Source organism: Barbatula barbatula (assembly GCF_947034865.1).
Source record: "Barbatula barbatula genome assembly, chromosome: 13".
Taxonomy (NCBI): domain Eukaryota; kingdom Metazoa; phylum Chordata; class Actinopteri; order Cypriniformes; family Nemacheilidae; genus Barbatula; species Barbatula barbatula.
In genome coordinates, this window is record NC_136776.1 from 6,996,666 (window position 1) to 7,022,652 (window position 25,987).

Here is a 25,987-nt window from a genome sequence, read left to right on the forward strand (position 1 = left end):
TAACCTCTCCGACCTTGAAAGAACGTTTTGTGACAACATCCTTAACAATCGGTTTCAGGCCTTTCCACTTCTGTGAGATGGTGAGTTTCTGGATGTGCGTGCAGTCCATCACAGCACGGACGGGTCCAGGCGCCTTCCAGTCACTGGCGATGCGGCCGAAGGAAGGGGTGTTGCTTTTCCAGCCCTGGCATGTAATCCAACCAATAACATGTTTTTCTTTTGGAAGTCGCCGGCCAAAGTGTGCTGCCAAAAACAAAAAGAAAAATGATGTTACTTGTAGTGTACTTAACAACCTTGAGTATCATACACAGCTGTGCAAGACCTTTCCCAAAATCAAAACAAAATACTTACAGATGACAGATTGCACTCGCAGTCTCATCTGTGCTTTAATCCAGCGCTCATAGAGCTGCCTCTGGAATGTCACAGACACCACGGAGCGCACATCTTTGTCAGGCACTTCCCCATCCAACGTCACCGGGTGTGCGAGGAGCAGCATGTTGTACGCTTTCTTCACGTCGATCTTCTCCCCTGGGGCATGCGTGATCGCAGTCTGACTGCCTGAAGAAAGGGTAAATGGAGCTCTTTCAGCCTGTGATTCAGGCTCAGATTGTGCTTCTGGTTCAGATCTAAAAAACAAGGCAAGGCAAGTTTATTTATATAGCACATTTCATACACAATGGTAATTCAAATATATACAATAGAAATATATATATATATATATATAAAATATATATTAGAATAAGGATAACAAAATGCAGTTTTTACAGTGGTGTTGAGATGATGCAGCCATGCTTACCCAGATTGACCACCAGCCAGCTGGTCCAGCAGTTTGCGAGCAGATACTAAACTCTTCAGTGTCTTCACGCGGTAATACATTTCACTGCTACAGCAGACAAGCGTCAGGTAATCTACCCTTTGGGAGTCATCCAGAGATTTGGCGGCAGTCTCAAACACCTTCCTCGCCGTCTGACTGTTGACCGGCTTCAATCCATATCTAAATAGAAATTTGTAAACACGTTTTATTACAAGACCTGAGACAAAGAAAATACATATCAGAGTGGTCACTATGGTGAGCTTACTTCTCGTGAAGCCGATTGATGTCATTGGATGCGTTGTAGATCGGCCTCCCAGTGCTGGAAATGAAGAAGCGCTGTAGTCCTTCCGCCTCATCCCCTGTCCTCTTCCGTGATTTGCAGCTGAGGAATTCTGGCCTGATCTCGTCATAGTAAGCACCAAACCACTGTTGGCAGAGGACAAACATGAATGAAGATCAAGTTCTGTTTGTTCTGGTAGATAAAAACAATGTACATGCATCTGATGAACGTACGCTCTCCTCCTCGGTCGACAGAACAAATGTTGCCACTTGTCGAGCTGACGATTTGTGCTCCTTTACCCCAATAACAGCCCCGTCCTTATTGGGAATAGCCACTCTGCTCTTCCACTCATCCACCTACACCAAACAAGAATACAACACCGGTTAAAAAAAGGGAAAAAAAGTGACAGGTACACAATGCAGAGACCGCAATAATACGCACCGTCATGTGCTCGACAACTCCCGGCCGCTGGAGATTTTTGAGTATGACAACTGCCTTCAAGTAATATAGAACCAGTGTGCACTCTGACATAGCCAGAGTTTCCTCAAACGATCTCTCCGGTAACACCTTGCCAATGACGGCAAGGAAGTCGCTCTTGGCCTTCTCCAGCACAGCCCAGCAGTCCCTTGGTGTAAGCTGCCCTGACTGCATCAGGAAATCAAGCCTTTAAAAAAAAGAGGATAAATAAAGTGGAATTAAATAACTTACTCGTACATATTTGTTATGTGATCGGATCAAATTGGATCAAGCGATTAAACTTACCGCTTCTGGTCGATTTCCTTTCTGACAAACTTTGTACAGCTTTTCTGGAGAATCCCGATGTACTCGATGAAATGTTTGCAGTCTCTGTGCAGCAGTTCGTCGCTGTGAATTAGGTCTGTGTTGACCGTGTGGTGATGGAGAAATCTGTAGCAAGAATGACAAGCGTTTAAGTCATGGCATGCATTTAAGACCAATGAAGTGTCAAAATCATACAAAGTATCAAAAGCATCAAATCATACTAACCTTTTCAGGCTCTTCAGGTAGTTGAGCTGAGTCTGCTTGGTCAACTTGGCCTCAGTGAGCTCACGCAGATAAAGTTTTGATTTCTCCCTGTTCCTGACAAACAAAAGGGACGGCTGTTTGGGGTCTATGAAGTGGAGAAATCTAGCCACATTTTCTACCTGAAAAGAAAGAAAATAATTTTACATTTAACACAACAAAAAAAATCTCTTCCGTGTGGTAAAGGAAACACTTTCTAATTATATTCTCACCTCCTGCTTGAAATTTTCATTCTGGAGGTCTTTCTCCAGGTAAGTGGCGAAGTCTTTCAGCAGCGGATGATCCAGGGAGTGTTTCTGATACAGTCCCTTCTCTGCCATCAGTTTCCTCGCCTGACTCTTCCACTGCATGGTGGACTCACTGAAATGTGAAGAACAAAGCATGTTATAAAAGTGCCTGAACGTGAGTGAAATAATGTTCAAAACAAAGAGCTTTATTCTCACATCTGAAATGTCTCGCCGCTGCTCTCACTGCCGACCTCAGAGGGCTCAGTCTCCTCATTCTCCACCACAGCTGGTGGTTCTGGGGTCGTGGTGACAGTAGCTGGTCGCGGAGTCGTGCCGGTGGAAGGTGCCACTGCTCCTGCCAGCACTGGGGGAACATCGGTCACCACCATGTGGCGACGCTCCAATTCATCAACCATCCTTTTAAAAACAATAAAAAAAAGCTAAGCTAATGGAAATCACACAAAGAAAAAGCAAGACACAGCATTTTTGCTTCACCAACCTGTCGATGGGACAGGAGTCCAAAATGATTCTTGCCAGGTGTCCAAAGCTGAAGACTATGCCGGTCTTCAAAATCTCATACGAATTGGCCTTGGCCTTCTCGACCACCGCAGCTACAGCCTCCGATGTCGCATTTTTCATGCACACCCTGCGCAGGTGAACAGACAGGATGGCCTGGGTCTTTTTGCAGGTTGGGCACACCAGGAAGTGCCTGTTGTGAACGGTACTACAAAAAACAACAACAGCACTTAATTTCATGACTGACTAATGTCTCTTAAATAAATGCATCGAAAACCATACAAACCTATGCCGTAAAACATTTCTGTGGACATTAATGTTGACTGGCAGTAGTTTGTTCAAAGATAAATGAACATTAAAGATTTGCAAATATTTATCTTGACAGAAAACAACTAAGCTGGTTTCTTTCTCACAATTTAAACCCTTTTCAACTCTTAAGCTATTATTTAGTTTTGCTAGAAAACAAGTCAAAAATGCTATACAAATCTAGTCAACTTACCTTTGAGAAGCCATGGTTGATTAAAGTTCAGTAGGTTCTCCAAAATCTTCAGCAGAAGGACTCTTCACAGGATGCTCTGGAAGAAAGTGAGTAAATGACCTTGTGAGGTCTCCTCATTTATGGAAAAAAAATACATGAAAGCCCCGCCCACCTACCTGAGAGGGAGGGTCTGAAATGGGCCGGGTTTAATCAGTCATTTCAGTTTCAAACATGTTTTTAAAATAAGTGAAATCTAACCTAAATAAAATGACCAATGTATTATAAATAAAGTGAGGGCATGAGAGACTCAGTTTCACCAGACTTTGGACCTAATGAAAACAAATAAGATATACATGAATAACAACTAACAAATACAATAAGATAGCACAAAACTGTCTATTAAAGAAAGATTCATGTTTGTGTTATATCAGATACCCAAATGTGGTTAATGAACAAACAGCAAAACTGTATGAAATCCTGGACATGACAGCACATTAAACAATAGACACAAAACCTTAATATAAATGAAATCAACTTTATGGGAATACACTAGTGTTGTGTTTAAAGCAAGAGTTTGAGTCGCAGGTGTGGGGCATTAAGCAGCTATTAAGCAGAACAATAGACGCATGCAGACATATTTACAGCCCGTGATGAGAGTCAATCCAAAGTTGTGAATCAGGGCTATTAAAGTTTTAAGCTGATATATTTGCAGATATATAGTGAATGGGGGCAATCTGAAGCTGTGAATCAGGGCTGTTAAAGTATTAAGATGATATATTTGCAGATATATAGTGAATGGGGGCGATCTGAAGCTGTGAATCAGGGCTATTAAAGTATTAAGCTGATATATTTGCAGATATATAGTGAATGGGGGCAATCTGAAGCTGTGAATCAGAGCTATTAAAGTATTAAGATGATATATTTGCAGATATATAGTGAATGGGGGCAATCTGAAGCTGTGAATCAGGGCTATTAAAGTATTAAGATGATATGTTTGCAGATATATAGTGAATGGGGGCAATCTGAAGCTGTGAATCAGGGCTATTAAAGTATTAAGCTGATATATTTGCAGATATATAGTGAATGGGGGCAATCTGAAGCTGTGAATCAGGGCTATTAAAGTATTAAGATGATATATTTGCAGATATATAGTGAATGGGGGCAATCTGAAGCTGTGACTCAGGGCTATTAAAGTATTAAGATGATATGTTTGCAGATATATAGTGAATGGGGGCAATCTGAAGCTGTGAATCAGGGCTATTAAAGTATTAAGATGATATATTTGCAGATATATAGTGAATGGGGGCAATCTGAAGCTGTGAATCAGGGCTATTAAAGTATTAAGCAGATATATTTGCAGATATATAGTGAATGGGGGCAATCTGAAGCTGTGAATCAGGGCTATTAAAGTATTAAGATGATATATTTGCAGATATATAGTGAATGGGGGCAATCTGAAGCTGTGAATCAGGGATATTAAAGTATTAAGATGATATGTTTGCAGATATATAGTGAATGGGGGCAATCTGAAGCTGTGAATCAGGGCTATTAAAGTATTAAGATGATATATTTACAGATATATAGTGAATGGGGGCAATCTGAAGCTGTGAATCAGGGCTATTAAAGTATTAAGATGATATATTTGCAGATATATAGTGAATGGGGGCAATCTGAAGCTGTGAATCAGGGCTATTAAAGTATTAAGATGATATATTTGCAGATATATAGTGAATGGGGGCAATCTGAAGCTGTGAATCAGGGCTATTAAAGTATTAAGATGATATATTTGCAGATATATAGTGAATGGGGGCGATCTGAAGCTGTGAATCAGGGCTATTAAAGTATTAAGCTGATATGTTTGCAGATATATAGTGAATGGGGGCAATCTGACGCTGTGAATCAGGGCTATTAAAGTATTAAGATGATATATTTGCAGATATATAGTGAATGGGGGCGATCTGAAGCTGTGAATCAGGGCTATTAAGAGATATATTTACAGCCCCTGATGATTGGCCTTGGATCAGTTGGGTTTTGAGACTGATTAATACCCTTAAAAATTATAGAAAAAAAATATTTAAAAAAGAAAGTATATATAGAATATAACAATCATTGATAATAAGCAGAAAATAAAAATATAAGCAGAAAATAAAAATGTAATTGAACTAGAATTATAAATATACACTGGCTGTTCTCCTTCATACTATAATGTGGATTGAAGCTTTCACGATTTACAATGTGCTGTACCAAATGTGCTGTGATTTCATATCAAGCAATATTTGGCTTTGATGGGTTTTGTGGTTTCATGAGATACATTTGTAGAAGATCAGCGAGCAGCGGATAAATGTTTCAAACTCAACTGTATTATAGCCGTACAGTTGGGAGTATGTAGCTGTATTTCATCACTGTTGAACTATATATATTGTGTATGTTTACTTCTGATCAAGGGAACCAAACATTGTAACTTTAAAACGAGTCAATTCACTTCAGGTACAACACCTTAAATATAATGAAAGCTTTAGTGCTGATATAGATTAAAAACAAATAAGACAGACATCAATTTGTCCATTTAAATGGGGAATCATCCGATCTAACTCAAGTAAATTATGGATTACCTCAGGGATCGGTTCTGGGACCCGTGCTGTTCTCCATATACATGCTGCCTCTCGGAAACATTATTAAAAAACATGGAATTAGCTTCCACTGCTATGCAGATGATACTCAGCTATATATCTCATCAAGACCAGATGATTCCTCCCAGCTATCCAAATTGGCAGAGTGCATTAAAGATATACAACATTGGATGACTTCTAATTTCCTTCTTTTAAATTCTAATAAAACAGAAACATTTCGGATTATAAACTGCAAGTTGAAGGATGTACTGTTACTCCAACAAATACTGTAAAAGATCTAGACGTTATATTCACATCTCAAATGTCACAAAAACAGCCTTTTTCCACCTAAGAAATGTTGCCAAGTTACGAAATATTCTGTGTGTTGCTGACGCGGAGAAGCTTATTCATGCATTTATGACCTCAAGACTTGACTACTGTAATGCGCTACTTAGTGTTTGTCCTGCATCATCAATAAACAAACTACAGTTAGTTCAGAACGCAGCTGCCAGACTTCTAACCAGGTCCAGAAAATACGATCACATAACCCCAATTTTATCAACCCTTCACTGGCTACCCATTAAGTATCGTATTGACTTTAAAGTTCTTTTAAATCACTTATAAAGACTTAAAGGGTTTAGCCCCTATAACAGAGCTTCTATCATACTACAACCCATCACGCTCTCTAAGATCTCAAAACGCAGGACTTTTGATAATACCTAGAATAACTAAATTCACCAAAGGGGGTCGAGCTTTCTCATACGTAGCACCTAAACTCTGGAATAGCCTTCCTGATATTATTAGAGGATCAGACACACTCGCCCAATTTAAATCTAGATTAAAAACGCATCTTTACAGCCAAATATTCACTTCATGCTAAATATGCTAAATAAACTGCTGACATTAGATATTATTTACTAGGTGTTTATATAACAAGTTAAATTATTTTTTACCTTTTTTGTGTTTTTCTTATTTTCCCCTGTAAAGCTGCTTTGGAACAATGCACATTGTGAAAAGTGCTTTATAAATATGGTAGATTTGATTTGAATTGAACATGTTCCTAAACATTGTATTGGTCTATAGAAGCATATCAATACAACATTGCATTGAATGACTTCTACATGTATCTTTATGTGTGTTTTGTGTTTGTCACACTGGGTCCACATTTAAAAAGTGTTGTTCATGCTATGTCCACATTTCTGTGGCTTGCAAAACCTGTAAACACTGCGGATAAAAGCAAGACATGAAAAAAGCCATAAAAGTTGCAAAACAAAAAATAAATGAGCGATGGGTCAAAAATATGAAAGATGCTAACAATTTCTGTAAACCCATAAACTCAGCGGATGTTCTGGTAAGTCAGTAAATGCATTAAAATGTTGAAGTTGGCCTTTATTAATTGTGTGCGTGTGTGTGTGTGTCCTCTTGTGTAAATATGAAATGTGAAGTAACCCCTGTTCTCTATCCCTTATTTTACTAGTTATACATGTCATGATTCTGCTGCATCATGTCATGTTTCTCTTGGTTTAGTGGCAGGATCATGACATAACCTCTATTAAATGTGGAGAGAGACAATTATCGTTCTTATGGCCTTCCATACTCTCTCCGGTCTCGTCATTGTTCCCATACTCTTGTTACCTCGTTATTGATTAATGCCCTTCACCTGTTTCCCTCTTGATTTGCTCCCTTATTTTATGCCCTTGTGTCTTCTGTCTTGTGCTGGTTCATTGTGATTTGTTTGGTGAGTTCATGTCTTGTCAGTTTAGTTATTTGTAGTTCATGTCAAAAGTTAATTTAAGTCTTGTTTAAGTGTAGTTAGTTTTAGTCCTGTCTTGGTATTGTACCCATGTTTTGTTCTGTTACCCCCTCGTGGGTCTTTGTTTTATTATTTATTAAATTATTTGTTAACCCCTTACCCGCTGTCTGCACCTGGGTCCTCTCTCTGTGTCTCACCACGAGAATCATGACAATACATTTACATTTAGCAGACGCTTTTATCCAACAAGAGCAATTATACGATAGGTGCTAATACAAAGTTCATAGTTTCAACAAAAGCTAGACCACTACCTGTTGAGAACAGAGACATTTTATTTTTCATTTGTCTGTCAAGTATTCACAGTTATTGTCTAAACAAATGTTTTATGAACTTATCAACAATACTTTCTAACAACATTTATAAAAAGGTGGAATATGAAACAAATGCAGCTTTATATTCTGCAAAAAAAGATTAATGTAGCTTATTCATTTTATTACATGTAATATTTTCATGTTCCTATTAATGCGTGACTCATGTTTTTTTCCCCTTTTCATTACAGATGCACAAAAATCACGCATTAGGAAGATATCCTCATCTGCTCTTGGGGAAGATGACTGTATTAGGATCTTTCACAACTGACGTAATCACAGATTCTTCCTTTCATCCCCAGAGGAGAAGTTGTCCATAGAAACAATAAAGAATATTTGATCAACTCTTCTAAAAGGAAACTTAACTGATAAAGATTTTTCATGTTGCTGATGTTGTTTATGCAGCCAGTCAATGTCTGATAGTGGAATTAGCTGTATGTGTGACATGTGCTCCGTTCTTACAGTGCAGCCATTCAGGTCAGGTGCTGGGGTCAGTTGTGGCCTGGGGGTTAGAGCGTTGGGCTTGTGATCATAAGTCATTACTGAAGTTCCCTTGAGCAAGGCACCTTTCCCCTGATTGCTCTGCAGTAATGTGTCACTGTAAAAACTACTTGTAAGTCCCTTTGGATAAAAGTGTCTGCCAAATGAATAAATGTAAAATGTAAATGTGAATATCCGCATTGTTACTGTAGTAGTAGACATTTGTCCAGCTGTTGATCTGACGGCTCCTGCTCTCCTTATTTTACACTGAAAGATTCTGGCCGGGACAATGAATTTGAGAGGAATCAAAGCATGTCGGCCAGCGGGGAAGATTGTGGTGTCCGCAGTGAAGAAGACGGGGATGGTCCTAGTACCAGCACTGACGGAGAGGATGTTGTTACTTTAATCCTTAATGCAGTGGAGCACTCACACGAACCCTCTCACATCTGCCAGCCACAGATAAAAAAGAAGATCCTGGAGAACTCTAGAGGTACATGACCTGTTATTCCTCAAGTAGATTATACATACTGTTTCTAGCAAAGCCAAATATACACAAGCTTCAAAAGAATGAAGTATCTCAAAATCAATTAAAGGTCAACTAAAGGTAAGCTTGTTGTCTGTCTGTCTGTCTGTCTGTCTCTCACTTTCTGTCTGTCGCTGTCTGTCTCTTGCTGTCTGTCTGCTGCTGTATGTCTGTCTCTTGCAGTCTGTCTGTCCACTTAACCGTCCATGCATTTAGCATGTGTCTGTATATCTAATTTCTCAATTTACACTCTCTTTAGGTCCAGAAAACTCGAGTGCTCATGTGCTAAGAATTTTAGCTTGCCTAATCTCAATCGGCAAAGAATTCCACAGTTTTGGAGCTAATGAAGAAAAAGCCCTATCGCCCATCAATCTTAATCGGGTTAAAGGAAAAATTAGAAGACCAACTTCACATGAGCAAAGGTCACGTGTTGGAGTATAAGGAATTAAAAGCTCAGACAAACATTGAGGTGCCAACCCATGTAACGCCTTGTGAGCGTCAAAATTTAATAGTTAGGATTCTAGCAGCTGAGATTTGCACTACCTGCAATTTATTTAGGGCAGCTTTTGACGTACCAGCATTCAAAAGCCAATTAATGCTCGTATCATGATAGTCCCAGTAAGCAAAACATGCCATATTCTGATGAACAGGAATCCTGGATTTTTTAAAAGTGGAGAGATTTATTTCCATCATTTTGCTGCTGCATCTGTATGCCTTACATTTTGTATACATACAGAGATGCATGCATCCCCCTTTGAATTATTAGTTACTTGTATTATTTGTCCCATGTGCTGTTTAATTTGTTCCCTCCTCATTTCTTTTACCATGTTTCTACTTTTGTTCTGTGTCCTGTGTTTCTTGTCTTTTCTCCATGTTTCTGCTGCATGAGTCCTGATCCGTGATATTTTGTGTACATTTCTTTATTTTAAGATCAGTGCTTGAGAGGACTGTGTTTTCCCTCATTGGCAAGGATTCTGCTAAGGTTTTGTCATTGTTCAATAAAGATTATTACACACTCTGCATACGAGTCCTCGACTCGTCTCGACCCACAACACTAACTCACATTTATCATTGAACTGTGCTAGTTGAACTGAAGTAGTTTACACAGATGGGGTATTAGTGATTACTGAAGGATTTTTATTGTGATTTTTATTATGGTTTAAACGTGCTTTTACATGCAGAACATTGAAGAAATGTTCATCATTACTGACACATGAAATTATTATAACAATAGTACAACATTTACACAAAAGTGTGTATCTTGCTATTTGTTTTGTGGCAAAAGTTGTAATTGGCAGGTGACTGTGTCAAATCAATATCAAACATATACTTTAAATGAAGAAGTTACCTTTGCAGAACATTTTTCGGTATCGTCTTTAATCCAAATATCACAAGTAGCATACTAGTTGAAAGCACTGGAAGAAATGCACTGGAAGGCATTTCCTTAGATGGCCATTTGTTTTAATCTATATCAGCACTAAAGCTTTCATTATATTTAAGGTGTTGTGAAGTGAATTGACTCGTTTTAAAGTTACAATGTTTGGTTACATATCATCTTAATACTTTAATATCCCTGATTCACAGCTTCAGATTGCCCCCATTCACTATATATCTGCAAATATATCATCTTAATACTTTAATAGCCCTGATTCACAGCTTCAGATTGCCCCCATTCACTATATATCTGCAAATATATCATCTTAATACTTTAATAGCCCTGATTCACAGCTTCAGATTGCCCCCATTCACTATATATCTGCAAATATATCATCTTAATACTTTAATAGCCCTGATTCACAGCTTCAGATTGCCCCCATTCACTATATATCTGCAAATATATCATCTTAATACTTTAATAGCCCTGATTCACAGCGTCAGATTGCCCCCATTCACTATATATCTGCAAATATATCATCTTAATACTTTAATAGCCCTGATTCACAGCTTCAGATTGCCCCCATTCACTATATATCTGCAAATATATCATCTTAATACTTTAATAGCCCTGATTCACAGCTTCAGATTGCCCCCATTCACTATATATCTGCAAATATATCATCTTAATACTTTAATAGCCCTGATTCACAGCTTCAGATTGCCCCCATTCACTATATATCTGCAAATATATCATCTTAATACTTTAATAGCCCTGATTCACAACCTTGGATTGACTCTCATCACGGGCTGTAAATATGTCTGCATGCGTCTATTGTTCTGCTTAATAGCTGCTTAATGCCCCACACCTGCGACTCAAACTCTTGCTTTAAACACAACACTAGTGTATTCCCATAAAGTTGATTTCATTTATATTAAGGTTTTGTGTTTATTGTTTAATGTGCTGTCATGTCCAGGATTTCATACAGTTTTGCTGTTTGTTCATTAACCACATTTGGGTATCTGATATAACACAAACATGAATCTTTCTTTAATAGACAGTTTTGTTCTATCTTATTGTATTTGTTAGTTGTTATTCATGTATATCTTATTTGTTTTCATTAGGTCAAAAGTCTGGTGAAACTGAGTCTCTCATGCCCTCACTTTATTTATAATACATTGGTCATTTTATTTAGGTTAGATTTCACTTATTTTAAAAACATGTTTGAAACTGAAATGACTGATTAAACCCGGCCCATTTCAGACCCTCCCTCTCAGGTAGGTGGGCGGGGCTTTCATGTATTTTTTTTCCATAAATGAGGAGACCTCACAAGGTCATTTACTCACTTTTTTCCAGAGCATCCTGTGAAGAGTCCTTCTGCTGAAGATTTTGGAGAACCTACTGAACTTTAATCAAGCATGGCTTCTCAAAGGTAAGTTGACTAGATTTTTATAGCATTTTTGACTTGTTTTCTAGCAAAACTAAATAATAGCTTATTTAATTATTATATTTATAATTAATATATTTATAATTAATTATTTATAATAGCTAGGAGTTGAATAGGTTTGTATGGTTTTCGATGCATTTATTTAAGAGACATTAGTCAGTCATGAAATTAAGTGCTGTTGTTGTTTTTTGTAGTACCGTTCACAACAGGCACTTCCTGGTGTGCCCAACCTGCAAAAAGACCCAGGCCATCCTGTCTGTTCAGCTGCGCAGGGTGTGCATGAAAAATGCGACATTGGAGGCTGTAGCTGCGGTGGTCGAGAAGGCTGAGGTCTTTTCGTATGAGATTTTGAAGACTGGCATAGTCTACAGCTATGGACACCTGGCAAGAATCATGTTGGACTCCTGTCCCATCGACAGGTTGGTGAAGCAAAAATGTTGTGTCTTTCTTTTTCTTTGTGTGATATCCATTAGTTTAGCTTTTTTTTAAATTGTTTTTAAAAGGATGGTTGAGGAATTGGAGCGTCGCCACATGGTGGTGACCGATGTTCCCCCAGTGCTGGCAGGAGCAGTGGCACCTTCCACCGGCACGACTCCGCGACCAGCTACTGTCACCGCGACCCCAGAACCACCAGCTGTGGTGGAGAATGAGGAAACTGAGCCCTCTGAGGTCGGCAGTGAGAGCAGCGGCGAGACATTTCAGATGTGAGAATAAAGCTCTTTGTTGTGTAGATCTGAACCAGAAGCACAATCTGAGCCTGAATCACAGGCTGAAAGTGCTCCATCCCCCTTTCTTCTGGCAGTGAGGCTGCGAGCACGCATGCCACAGCGGAGAAGATTGACGTGCAGGAAGTGTACGACACGCTGCTCCTCACACACCCAGTGACGTTGGATGGCAAGGCAAGTTTATTTGTATAGCACATTTCATACACAATGGCAATTCAAAGTGCTTTACATAGAAGAAATAAAAAATATCCAATCGATAAAACAGTTTAGAAATAAGAAAAATAAAAGTAACCAGTTATGAATAAAAAATAAAATAACAGTTTAGAAGAAATAAGAAAAATAAAAATTAAGCAATTAAGAATAAAAATAAAATATAGTTTATAACAGATAATAAATAAAATAAAGTACAGCACAAACAGTCGGACGGTCAGAGGCACAGTGGCACATTAATCAAATGCAAAGTTAAACAGATGTGTTTTGAGTCTGGATTTGAATGTGGCTACTGTGGGAGCACATCTGATCTCTTCTGGAAGCTGGTTCCAGCTGCGACTGGCATAATAGCTAAATGCAGACTGTCCTTGCTTGGAGAGAACCCTTGGTATTTCTAGCTGATGCGATCCTAATGACCTGAGTGTTCTTTTGGGTCTGTATTCAATGAGCATATCTGCAATGTATTGAGGTCCTAGGCCATTGAACGATTTATATACCAGTAATAAAACTTTAAAATCTATCCTATATGTAACTGGTACCCAGTGTAAAGACCTGAGGACTGGTGTGATATGATCATATTTTCTGGTTCTGCTCAGAATCCTTGCCGCAGCGTTCTGTATGAGCTGCATCTGTCTTATGGTCTTTTTGGGGAGGCCAGTAAGGAGTCCATTACAATAATCCACCCTGCTGGTGATGAAAGCATGCACTAGTTTCTCTAAGTCTTGACTGGAAACAAAGCATCGAATTCTTGCAATATTTTTCAGATGATAGTATGCTGATTTAGTTGTTGCTTTGACATGACTACTGAAGCTAAGGTCTGACTCTAGAGACACACCGAGATTCCTGACTTGATTTTTTGTTGTTTGACCTTTAGAGTGAAGGTACGCGTTCACCTTGAGTTTCATCTTTATTTCCAAACGCAATGACTTCAGTTTTGTCTTTGTTTAACTGAAGAAAGTTTTGGCACATCCAACTATTTATTTCATCAATGCATTTGAGCAGGGAGTCAATGGGGCTGTAATTGTTAGGCGATAGGGCTAAGTATATCTGTGTGTCGTCTGCATAGTTGTGGTAAGCAATTTGGTTATTTCTCATTATTTGGCTCATTGGGAGCATGTACAGGTTGAATAGAAGAGGGGCAAGAATTGAGCCTTGGGGGACTCCGCATGTCATGGATGTCCACTCAGACTTATGGTCACCTATACTCACATAATAACCTCTTGCTTCTAGGTATGACCTGAACCATTTTAGGACTAACCCAGAAAGCCCCACCCAGTTTTCCAGCCTGTCTATAAGTATGTTGTGATCGACCGTGTCAAATGCAGCACTGAGGTCGAGTAGGACCAGCACGGATAATTTGCCTGAATCAGTACTTAAGCGAATGTCGTTTACTATCTTAATGAGCGCTGTCTCTGTGCTGTGATGCGGGCGGAACCCAGATTGAAAATTGTCAAAGTATCCGTTTGAGCTTAAGAATTTGTTCAGCTGGTTGAAGACAACTTTTTCAATGATCTTACCTATGAAGGGAAGATTTGAGATCGGTCTATAGTTGTTTAATATGGTCTTATCCAGATTGCTCTTTTTCAGGAGGGGTTTGCCAACAGCAGTTTTCAGGGAGTTTGGGAAACTTCCAGAGAGAAGTGAGGCATTAACCACATCTAGGAGATCTGCTTCTAAACAGTTTAACACACTTTTGAAAAAAGATGTGGGAAGTGCGTCAAGGGCGCAGGTTGATGTTTTAAGGTGTTGAACGGTTTCTTCCAAATTTTTGCCATCAATTTCTTCAAAATCAGACATTGTAACTACTTTCTCAGGTTGTGGTGTGATCTGCCCGACCCCAGCGCTACTCAAGGATGTGCTGATCACCTTTCTAATATTATTGATTTTATCAGAGAAGAAATATGCAAACTCACTGCACTTGCTGTCTGAGAGCATTTCACTGGGAATCTGGCTTGGGGGGTTTGTCAGTCTGTCTACAGTAGCGAAAAGAGTCCGGGTGTTGTTTAAGTTGCTGTTTATAATATTTGAGAAGTCTGTCTAGCTTTGCCTAGTTCCATATTGAAAGCATGGATGGTGTCTTTGTAGATGTTATAATGGACTACAAGTTTTGTCTTCCGCCACAAGCGCTCTGCTTTTCTGCATTGTCTTTTCATATTTTGCACCACTGTTGAGTTTCTCCAAGGTGCTTTTTGTCTACCACTCTTCCTGACTTTCACAGGAGCAATATCATCAATTACACTTTTAACCTTCGAGTTAAAAGAATCAAGGAGAGAATCAATAGAGTCAGCAGATATGCTTGGTGTTAAATATATAGCCTTCATTAATAGTACAATAGTGTTCACATTTAAGCATCTCTTCTTGACAGACACGGATCTAACTTCAATGGCAGGATAGATCAATATATCAAAGAAAATACAGAAATGATCAGATAGTGCTACATCCTTAATAACAATATATGAAATGTTTAGACCCTTACTGATAAGTAAATCTAGAGTGTGTCCACAATTGTGTGTGGGTCCATGTACATGCTGAGTCAGGTCAAATGTTTTTAAAACAGTTTTGATTTCTTTTGTCATATTGTTTTCTGCATTATCTATGTGAATGTTAAACATTTGATAAAGTTACTGTTATCATAGCGGGGACCCGACACATATCACTTAGAGCTGGTATTAGTTGTTTTTGGTAGAGCTGGTATTAGTTGTTTTTGGCTAGGAGTGGTCCACTGATGAATGTTTGAACATTCTGTGTTTTTAGTGTTTCAATGAGTTCATTGAAGTCCTTAAGAAGTTCTGACTGTTCTTTATGAATATAATTTCCCCACATGAATGATGAGTCGATTTACAGTCTTATGTTTCATCAGAATGTTCTGAAGTTCCCTGTTTACATCAGAAGTTGTTGCTTGTGGACAGCAGCACGTAGTTGTATCCCTGCTACTAATGTTTCTGATTATGGAGTCACCCACTATCAGAGTCCTGGGCTCAGCTGCGCTTTGAGCTGAGTGCCGCTGTCTGTTCGACCTTGAGCGCCTGTTAAAATCAGAGTTAGCTGCTGGCTGATTTAGTCTGTGTTCAGACACATTCATCAAATTTGGGGATTCCTCATTGAATAATACTTCAAATCTGTTCTCAAGATGTATGGGCGGTGTTCGGAGACCAGTGTTTGCAAGTGTTAAGAGCCAGGGCTGGAAAAGCAACACTCCTTCCTTCGGCCGCATCGTCAGTGACTGGAAGGCGCCCGGACCAGTCCGTGCTGTGATGGACTGCACGCACATCCGGAAGCTCACCAACTCGCAGAAGTGGAAAGGCCTGGATTGATTACGACGTTGTCACAAAACGTTCTTTCCAGGTCGGAGAGGTCATATGTGACTTCCACGGATGTGTAGTGACGGCGAGTAAGGGTGAATCTGGAGGCTTGTTCTTCTTTACAAACAGGAAGGGCGAGCCGATGTGCATAGACTCCAGCCGCTGCGAATGCCAACTGGAGAGGCCGCTTTTCTATCACTTCATTCAACACTCCGGGAAGCTCCGTCCCAGGCTGTTTACAAATCAGGAGGATGAAAAGAACCAGTTCAAAAGAACAATTCGTTCACGAACCGGCCATCACCAATGCACGGTTTTCTTAGGAAACAAAGCAAAAACACTTCCATCAAAGCATTATGCAGATGTTTCTGCCATACCGTGCAGATATGCATCTGAAACCTTCAAACTATGAAACATTCCACAAACATGTGACATTAACTGTGTTGTGGAAAATGGATCTTGTAGTTTCAAAAAATTGCTCAAACAAAGAAGGTCCAGGTGTCAAAGAGTAAACTTTATTTGTTCGAATCAAAGTGAGATCTTCCCAAAGCATCCAAAGTTAGTGTTTTCAAGCCCATATTTATAGTGAAAACTGGTGCAGGGGGTTTGTCTGTTACACCAATTTAATAACCAATAACCCTGCTTTTGCCACCAATAACCCTGCTTTTGCCACCAATAGATCCCAGGCAACAGGATGCGGTTTTAATCGTGGAATCGTGTTTGGCGCATCAACAAATAATTCATGTGCCCATATTTGGACACTTTTCCGGTTCTCTTCCGGTGAAACAACTTGGTGAACTTATAATGCATCCTTGGCCATGTGCAATAACTTATGAGGCGTCCTTGGCCATATGCAATAAACTGGATTTGTTAACCAAAATGTGTGTGGGGTACGTGCAGGTGTTTCTATGTAAAAGTGTTTTCTGTATGTCATCCTCTGAACTTTATTTGAACTTTAGGCCTCAGGCCTCTAGGCCTCACAGACATCACTGGATTTTATATTGCTGTAAAACGTTGAAAAGTATTCTTTAAACATGCTATATAAGTATTTTTATGTAAATAATCATTAAACTGGTATACTGATTGTAACATTAAGTCATTAAATCATCTTAGTTATTTGCTCACAATCATCTTGAATTAAATGTGGTTAAATATGGTTTCTGATTATAATATCACTAATAATACTTCTATTATTCCTATGAATACTTCTTAATGCTCCTTAATGCTTTATGACTGATAAAAAGTGTGATAATAAAAATGCAATGTGAAACAAAATGAAATGTAAAAGGAAATATTCAAATGCATGCATAAATATAGATAAAAAGGAAATACTCAATAACTGATGGGTCTAGACATTCAGTTCGGTCCGTTGTTGATTTGAATAGAAAGAAGTTTGAAATGGAGGCAGAAGAATTGGATGATATCCAGAATACAGTAGAGAGTAATGGTGTAGTAGAAGATAGCTGGTGTGAGCTGTGCCCAGAGCTCGAGTTAGAACGCTTACTGTGTGTGGAGGACATGAAAGACTAAAACCAGCTAGTGGAAGAACATGTTGAAAATATCCCAGATTTGGCATCAAGTCATCAAAAAGTTCCACATTTGGAAAATAAAAATACTACAATGTGTAGCGGTGATGATCTGGCCTTAATTCAGTCTTTAAATGATACACAGCTATGTGTTTTTCAGATTTGGCAATGGTGTTTAGATAAGATAACAGGGAATAACCCAAAACCATTACATGTAGGGACAGAAAAAAGCCATTCAGTATGAAGCCATGAGGTTATTGTCAACGGTGTGTCGTCATCCTGACAATATTTGTGTATTAATAACGGCTGCAGCAACTATTCACAACACATTAAGCATTGGAAGAGATGTTCGTTTACCGTACACACCTTTGTGTTTTCAGTTGTTGAAGTGACATTGACATATTAAACAAATGTGAAGTTAACTAATGTTTACACATCTTCCCCACAAACAGAGGTAAATGAGCATAATGTTAAAACTTGTCTGGAACATTTTGAAATAAAACGCTCAGGGTTTTAAAATGAATAAAAAGACAGGGAAACTTGAAATGAAAAGTAGTCACCTTGCCAAAACAGTAGTTGATAGTCTAGTTAATAGGGCATGTGGCATAGTGACAGACATACTTTATCATTTCAACAAGTTCCCTCAAACACTGTGTTGCACAGTGAAATTTGATGATAATGAAGTTTGTGCACAAAGGAGAAAATCTTCTACATCTGCTCCAGCTGTTGCAATGGGTTCTACTGGAATTAAACCAGAAGAGGAAAGGCTTGACAAAAGGGCAAATGCGTCGCCAATTTCCACTTAAACTTGCCTGGGCTTGTACAGTACATAAAGTACAAGGAATCAGTGTTGATGAGGCTCTAGTGTCCCTAAACATGGGTCAAACACATCATTAATCATCATCATTAATCATTATATTAAACCGTATTGGACTGCATACACTACCTTGTGGGGTGCCATTTTCTATTGTGTATGAGCTTCATGACTAAACCTATCCTGACCTCTATTGTTCTATCCTTTAAAAAAGCTTTTACCCAGTGAGGGGTTTTTATTAATGTGTTTCACATATATTATTACTTTTTGATGTGTTTTACTATTTCATTGCTTGCTTACAATAACCATTAACTTTAAAATATAACCAGTGTGTGAGTTGAGTTAAATAAGAAACTAAGGGCTGATATTAAAATGTGTTTTCTAGAGGAAATTGTGTGAAGAATAGAGGATGTGTATGCAGAGAAGAGATAAATGTCATGCAACGAGAGGAGAAAGAATGCAAACACACATTTCATTGCCGGACTTCTTAAAATATGTTGTTGTTGGGCAGAATTGGGGTGTGTGGGGTGTCATGTAATGTTTTGCAGAAACTCTGAGAGCAAAGGAGTGAGAGCTGATTGGACGAATACCAGGCAGCACGCACCCGACAGAGAGAAGAGATACCGTCGACAAATACTATAAATATGTTGTGAAACTGTTTTCTGGGGTTGTTGGTTCTTTGTGAGACGTTGTGTCTGAAACAACCCAGCGCTGTATTTTTTAAATCTTCTGATCAATAAACTTCAATTTACTTTAACCTGGCCTCTCTTCAATTTTGACCACACTGGACATGGCTTAAATGTCCGTCACCAGTTAAACATTTTACCACCTATTTCCATTTTATTCAACTTAATTAAAAGTCCTTCTTTCCACAGCATATCGTAAATCTTCTCTATATCAAAAAAGGTTGCCAAAACAGATTCTGTGTTAACCTGTGCTTTACGCATCTCATTCTCCAGGCATACTACAGGGTCCATAGTTGTTCTTCAATTACTGAAACCTCTCTGGTATAGTGTTATCATCCCTCTGCTTTCTAATTTGTACACAAACCTTTTTGTAATCATCCTCTCCAAGAGTTTACATATGTTGGATGTTAAAGCTATTGGCCTGTAAGAACTCGGCAGCTCGAGATCTTACACATACAAAAAAGTATGAGCATATTAGCCCAGTTCTGTCAACCTTGCACTGGTTACCTATAAAGCATCGCATAAACTTTAAAATCTTGCTTATTACCTATAAAGCCCTGCACTACTTGAGAGAACTCAGACACACTCTGTCAGTTTAAATCTAGACTAAAGACGCATCTTTTTAATCTTGCATACACTACACTATCATAATATATGTATTTCAAAGATCTAGGCTGCACTAGTTAGATCAACCGGAACCAGGGACACTTCCAATAACAACTGATGCATTTGTTGCATCAAAGAGTGCAGAACAGTACTCTACTCTCAGCCAGTCTTGTCTCATTGTTCCAAGGTTACTAGAGCGGGCAGGACGCAATCCAAGGTTACTAGAGCGGGCAGGACGCAATCCAAGGTTACCGGAGCGGGCAGGGCGCAATCCATACCCAGACCTGACAAATGCTGGACGAAGGACGTGACAACTCTACAAAACTTCAGTCGCTATTAGATTATTAATGATAATTTTAAATTTAACTTTTTTATATTCGCCTTGTTGTGCAAGCACTGTTGAGCTTGTGCAGAGGCTGCAGTTTTTGCCAGAGGGGAACTGGAATCCCCTGGTTAGGCCTGGTCTCCCTCTGAGGTTTTTTTTCTCCTCCAATGGAGTTTTGGGTTCCTCGCCACCGTTTGCATACTGTTTTGCACTGTTTGCCTGGCCGGTGGGCTGCTAGAATTTGATAGTCTTATTTAATTAACACTGCATATAGGAATTTATTGTCTGATATTTGACCTGTGTTTTGACTTCCATAACCTTTTATGTTTTACTTATAGTCAATGTTTTCTTGTACAGCTGCTTTGTAACAATGAAAATTGTAAAAAGCGCTATATAAATAAAGCTGACTTGACTGTAGCTTTTGACTTTCGTTTTATCCTTTCCTGGTTTTCCTATAGGGACTATTACTGATTGTTTCCACCCATTGGGCAACTTCACTCACTACCAAATTTTGTTATATAAAACCAGTATCACTTTTTTGCCACATCAGATAGTTCTTCAATCATTTTATATCGTATCCCATCTCTCCCTGGTGATGTATTTTGAACACCTATCAATGCTCTTTAATTCAAACAGTGTGAAATCTGCATCTAGTGCTCTCCCCCACCATTTTCATCCCCAGCACATCTTTATTTTCTTCAATGATCCTCATTCTTATAGCTTTCTCTTCACTGCAGAGATTCTGTGAACTATGTATTCTTACAAAGGATTTTGCAAGCATTTCAGCTTTTCTCTACTGGTTACTGCCTCAGTGTCATGATCTCTTAATACTGGTGGTGAAAAATCCCTTCTTATGCCTCCCATCTTTCTGATCATTCCCATATATCCCTAATATTTATTCCTGTCCCAATCTTACTACAGAAATACTCCAATATTTCCTTTTGGCTTCTCTTAGAATTCTTCTGGCTTTAGTCTGTGCTCTTTTATACTCCAATAACTTATCAAATGAATGATTGGATTGAACTATTTTAAGGGCTTTATTCCTGCTTCTAACAGCCTCTCTACACTCATCAGACCACCATGGTACCATTTTCTTCTTCTTTACAGCAGGTGTTTCCCCTAAAGTTTCTTCTGCTGACTCATGTGATATCTTAGTAATCATATCATTCATCTCATCAAAGACGTCACTCAACTTTGGCTTGACTTCAATTAGTTTGTTGCTTGTTTTAAACTTACACAGCCATCAGAATACATGTGTTGAGTCTGTGTATTTAAGTGCTGAAATACAAGAGCTTCTGAATGTGTACAGCTGCTGCTCATCATCATCATCATCATCATCAGATCTTATGTGTTCTCATTGGTGAAGGAAGAACTGATGACGGCACACATCAATTTACTCATTAAACTGGACATTAGAGAGCAGCTGTGTCTCATACAAACACTATTAGATTGAAGCTTCATAAGGGCTCCTCATAGCTCATGACTGGTTCTTCTGAGATCACATTATTCAGCCAGAATTTATAAGTTATGCTGTGTTTTCAGAGAACACACACAACTTTAGAAAGTAAACTGTGGCAAATTGGTGATTTCAGTGGTGTCGGTAGGGATGGCCAAATGAAGCGTTTTGAAGCATTATTGCTTTCTGATACAATTGTGCTGAAAATGGGTTATTACTCAAAGCTTCATTTAGATAGAAATTGCAGCACCATCTCCTGGTGAAGTAAATGTAATGCAAAAAGACTTATATGTCAACGCCCCATTTATTACGTGTTTACCGAGGCGAACAAAGCTGAACAGTGTTAGTGCTGTGAAACTCATTTATGTAGGTGAATTTTACAGATACTGATGAATGTCATGTGTTCGCCTTGATAATAAAACATTAAGCATAATGTGTGTGTGTAATTATTTCTTTAGACAAGGACAGAAGATCAGACCAACTTAAAAGTTGGAAACCATCTGTCATAATTCTCGTGGTGAGACACGGAGAGAGGACCCAGGTGCAGACAGCGGGTAAGGGGTTAACAAATAATTTAATAAATAATAAAACAAAGACCCACGAGGGGGTAACAGAACAAAACATGGATACAATAAAATGACTAAGACTAACTACACAAAGACTTAACATAAACTCAAAACAAGAACTACAAATACACTGAACTAGACTTGACAAGACACATGGACTCACCACACAACCACATACAATGAACGACCACAGGACAATGAACACGAGGATGTTTTATAGGGAGACAGACAAAGGATTATTAACAATGGGCAGGTGTGGGTAATGAGACACAGGAGGAAAGCAATACTAGGAACGAGAGGGGCGGGGCCAATGACGAGACTGGAGAGAACACATATCATGTCCTGATTGAACATATGTTTCTCTCCACATAAAACACGTGGGTCTGTCATGATTCTGCTCCTAGACCAGAAAACTAAGACAAGATTAGGCAGAATCATGACACCATCACAGAAATTCTAATGGTATCTATTAAAATACCACTAGGAACCATTGGCTTTTACCATTTAAACCACTACAGAATTATTTTGTGTAGTGTGTTTTGGACATATTCCCTTAGGATTGAATGCCCCCACCAATAGAACCCAACACATGTCAGTAGAGACCCACAGAGTCCACTATAATTCCCATTACAACCATTAAATCCAATAGAATTTCTGTAATGGTTTCTATAGTTGTTTTAGCAGGGCAGTATCATGTGTGAAAGCTTTATCTTGTTTAGCTGTGGAAAGCAGAACTCTATAACTTGTTAACTGGTGGGACTGATATTTTTGTATGTTGAAAAGGATGTGCTTGTGTAACTGGTTGTACTTGTATAAAGTAGCAGAGGGCTTTTGAAGTTTCTGTCTTTGATGCATGTTTTTATGTAACGGTGTTCTCTAATTAATAATTTAAAAAAATGTGGCAGAGGGTGTGCTTTGGGTACATGCAGAAGGCTTAGACAAAGTGTTCATTAAATGGTGTGGTCTTTATTCAGAAATATTATTTTCTCCAGTCTTTAGTGAAAGGCAATTTCTTATTTTTTTAAACAATTTCACCAGCTTTAGAGAATATCCTCTCGCATGGAACAGATGATGCAGGAGTACACAAAAACAGTTTAGAAAGCTGGTATGAATGAGGATATAATGCTTTGTGGGTGGACCAGTAGGCAAGAGGGTCAGCAGAACGCTGCAGTGGGGGATCGGTCATGTAGCGCTGGACCTCTATGATTGCATCTGATGTTGCACTTTTGTTCCTCCTTGCATTACTTACATTGTTGTATAGCAGCTCCCAAAGATTCACCTCATCTGCAAGAGAAATGATAAACAAAACCATGTTTAGAGTAATTAATCGTTTTTAGTAACCTTCTAGGATTTTTACTTTACCTTGACCTGTAGTTTCAAGATTTTGTGCTGTGCTGAGTGGCTGGGTGTTTGAGGAGCTGTATCTTTGATTTAACGCTGTGCATTCAGATGTTAGTCGTACAATTGCCGTCTGGGCCTGTATATGATTATGAAACCCAAATGTTTTAAATCGTGGATCTAGTAGTGTAGCTAATGTCAGAACACTCGTTGATTCAAGAGCTGAAAATGTATCTGCTAATCTACTTGACCGATTCTGTCCCAGCTGGATTGCAGTGTCGTTGGTAATGTTTTTGAGGGTTTCGTTAATTGTGTATCGCAACATTTTCATCATGGGAATGACCTTAGAGCCGGATACTCTTCTCCTCAGAAAGTTCAATGGTGGTCACCTGGAATGGGGCTAGCACTTTCATGCACTCAGATATTGCCTGATATTCTTCTGATGTCAGAGGAGCCACGTCAGTTCTCAGTGTAGCCAGTGCCACACCCACTGGTTCTCTCTCTTCATATATACGCTGCAGCATTAAATAGGTGCTATTCCAGCGCGTATCAACCTCCAGAATCAGCTTCTTCACAGGACGTCCCATTTGTTCCTGTTTCTCTCTAAGCCTCTCTTTTGCTGTGGCACTGGTCTTAAAGTAAGTCACCATTCTTTGTGCTCTTGTTCTGACATCTTCCAGACCAGGAGTTGCATCAAGGGACTTGACCACCAAATTCAAGGCATGCGCAATGCATATTACATGCCTAATCTTTAAGTTGCTGGCAGTGGCTTTCATATTTGAAGCAGCATCAGTCATCAGAGATTTTATTTTGCTCTGGATACCCCATTCTTCAAAGAGCAAGCTCTTGGTCTCTGAACGGGTCTCCGCAGTGTGAGCTTTTGGAAATGACCGTACCCCCAGCACTTCTCTTCGCTTCCTGTCAATCACGGGTGGGGTTGATGTCGGAGGCATTCGGGTCTCCCTCGAATTGACTGTGCTCCTAACAAGATTATCCCTCCCATGCACATTCGGGAGGTTGGACTACCCTACTGAAGGGGTTACAACACGGACACTTTTGCACAAACTCTTACCCTGTCCAGTCACCCACCAATCTGAGGTTTCTTTGATACTGTGCATTATTGACTGCCTGCTCCTGTGTCGCCTACTGTGCATTTTGCAAAATAAAGCATCTCTAGATTCCCGCATTTGACTCCGGCCTCTGTCCTAACAGTTTAGCTTTTTCATTAGAATCCATATCTGAGCTGTCCAAATCGTTTTCCACAGACTGTTTTATAGACTCACGAGGGATACCTGACTTTGGTTTATCGAGTTGATGTTGTGGAACTTAAAAATGTTATGGAAATAAAAGGGATTGCGAAGCTTAAGAGGGGCAAAAGGAAACCACCCTGTTGGTTTATCATCTTGTTTGTCACAAATTTAAGCACTGTTTTCAGGTGTTTTAGTTTCTGGTATTGCTGCGATGTGAGCTGTATGTTGCCATGAAGTACATTAAGAGCGAGCTCGCACAGTGTTACAATAAGTTCATCAGATGTAGAATGTAAAATAATCCGTCTCTGCCACAGGTAGATTTCTATAAAGTTTAGCAGACATTTTAAAACCCTAACGATCTATGTCTCAATGGTTTATTTCTTTAGATACACTACTGGATGTGTTGAGAGTAAGTCTGTTCTGAGACGATAGTGTTCGGGTGTTTTTGCAATCAATCATGAGATATCTGACTCCATAAAACACTTTGCATGGCCTGGATACATTTGCCTGGCTAGCACCTGGATACATTTGCCTATCTAGTGTGGTGTCTTTGGGGTTTTTAAACCATATCAAATAGTTTGTGTTCAAGCTGATGGTTCTGCTGGATTTACCTTGACAAAATAAATTCTGTATAAAGGAAATAGCACTAAGATTTCTGTGGTGTACATGTACTGTGTAAACACCTTCTCCACTTCATTGTTAACACTGGCTTTTTTCATTAAATCATCAATTATAAGCAGATTTGTTTTATTGACAGGAAACAAATGATCATCATTCAGAGTCTGTGGTATGCCTTCAACAAGATTAATTTTATACATCAGTAAATCACCATACAATGGTTGCTAACAGTCATAAATATATACAATATTCTCCACATATTTGTGGAGGTTGTGACGACCCTGAGTCTTCCTATTGGGCAGAATCTCAATTAACAGGAAGACCAATCGGAAGCTCCTCCCAATTAACTCGAACATATAAACTGATTTAAATTATTATTAAATAATATAATTTTCATTAAATTAGACTTTGTTGTCCGATCCCCCTTTTATGTTGCGACTTGTAACAAGCGGGTCATAACATAAAATTGGAGGCTCGTCCGAGATGCTAAATGCTTAGGTAAATGCAATATATTTTCAGTGTGTTCACTTGTGTAAATGAGCAGACTCCTGTAAGTTAGAGTGTTCTCAGCTGGGTTTGAAATCCTTCCATCGAGACACTATTTGTTGTTTTGAATCTCTGTCGGGGGTACGCTTCAGGCTTTGGTTTTATTACCAA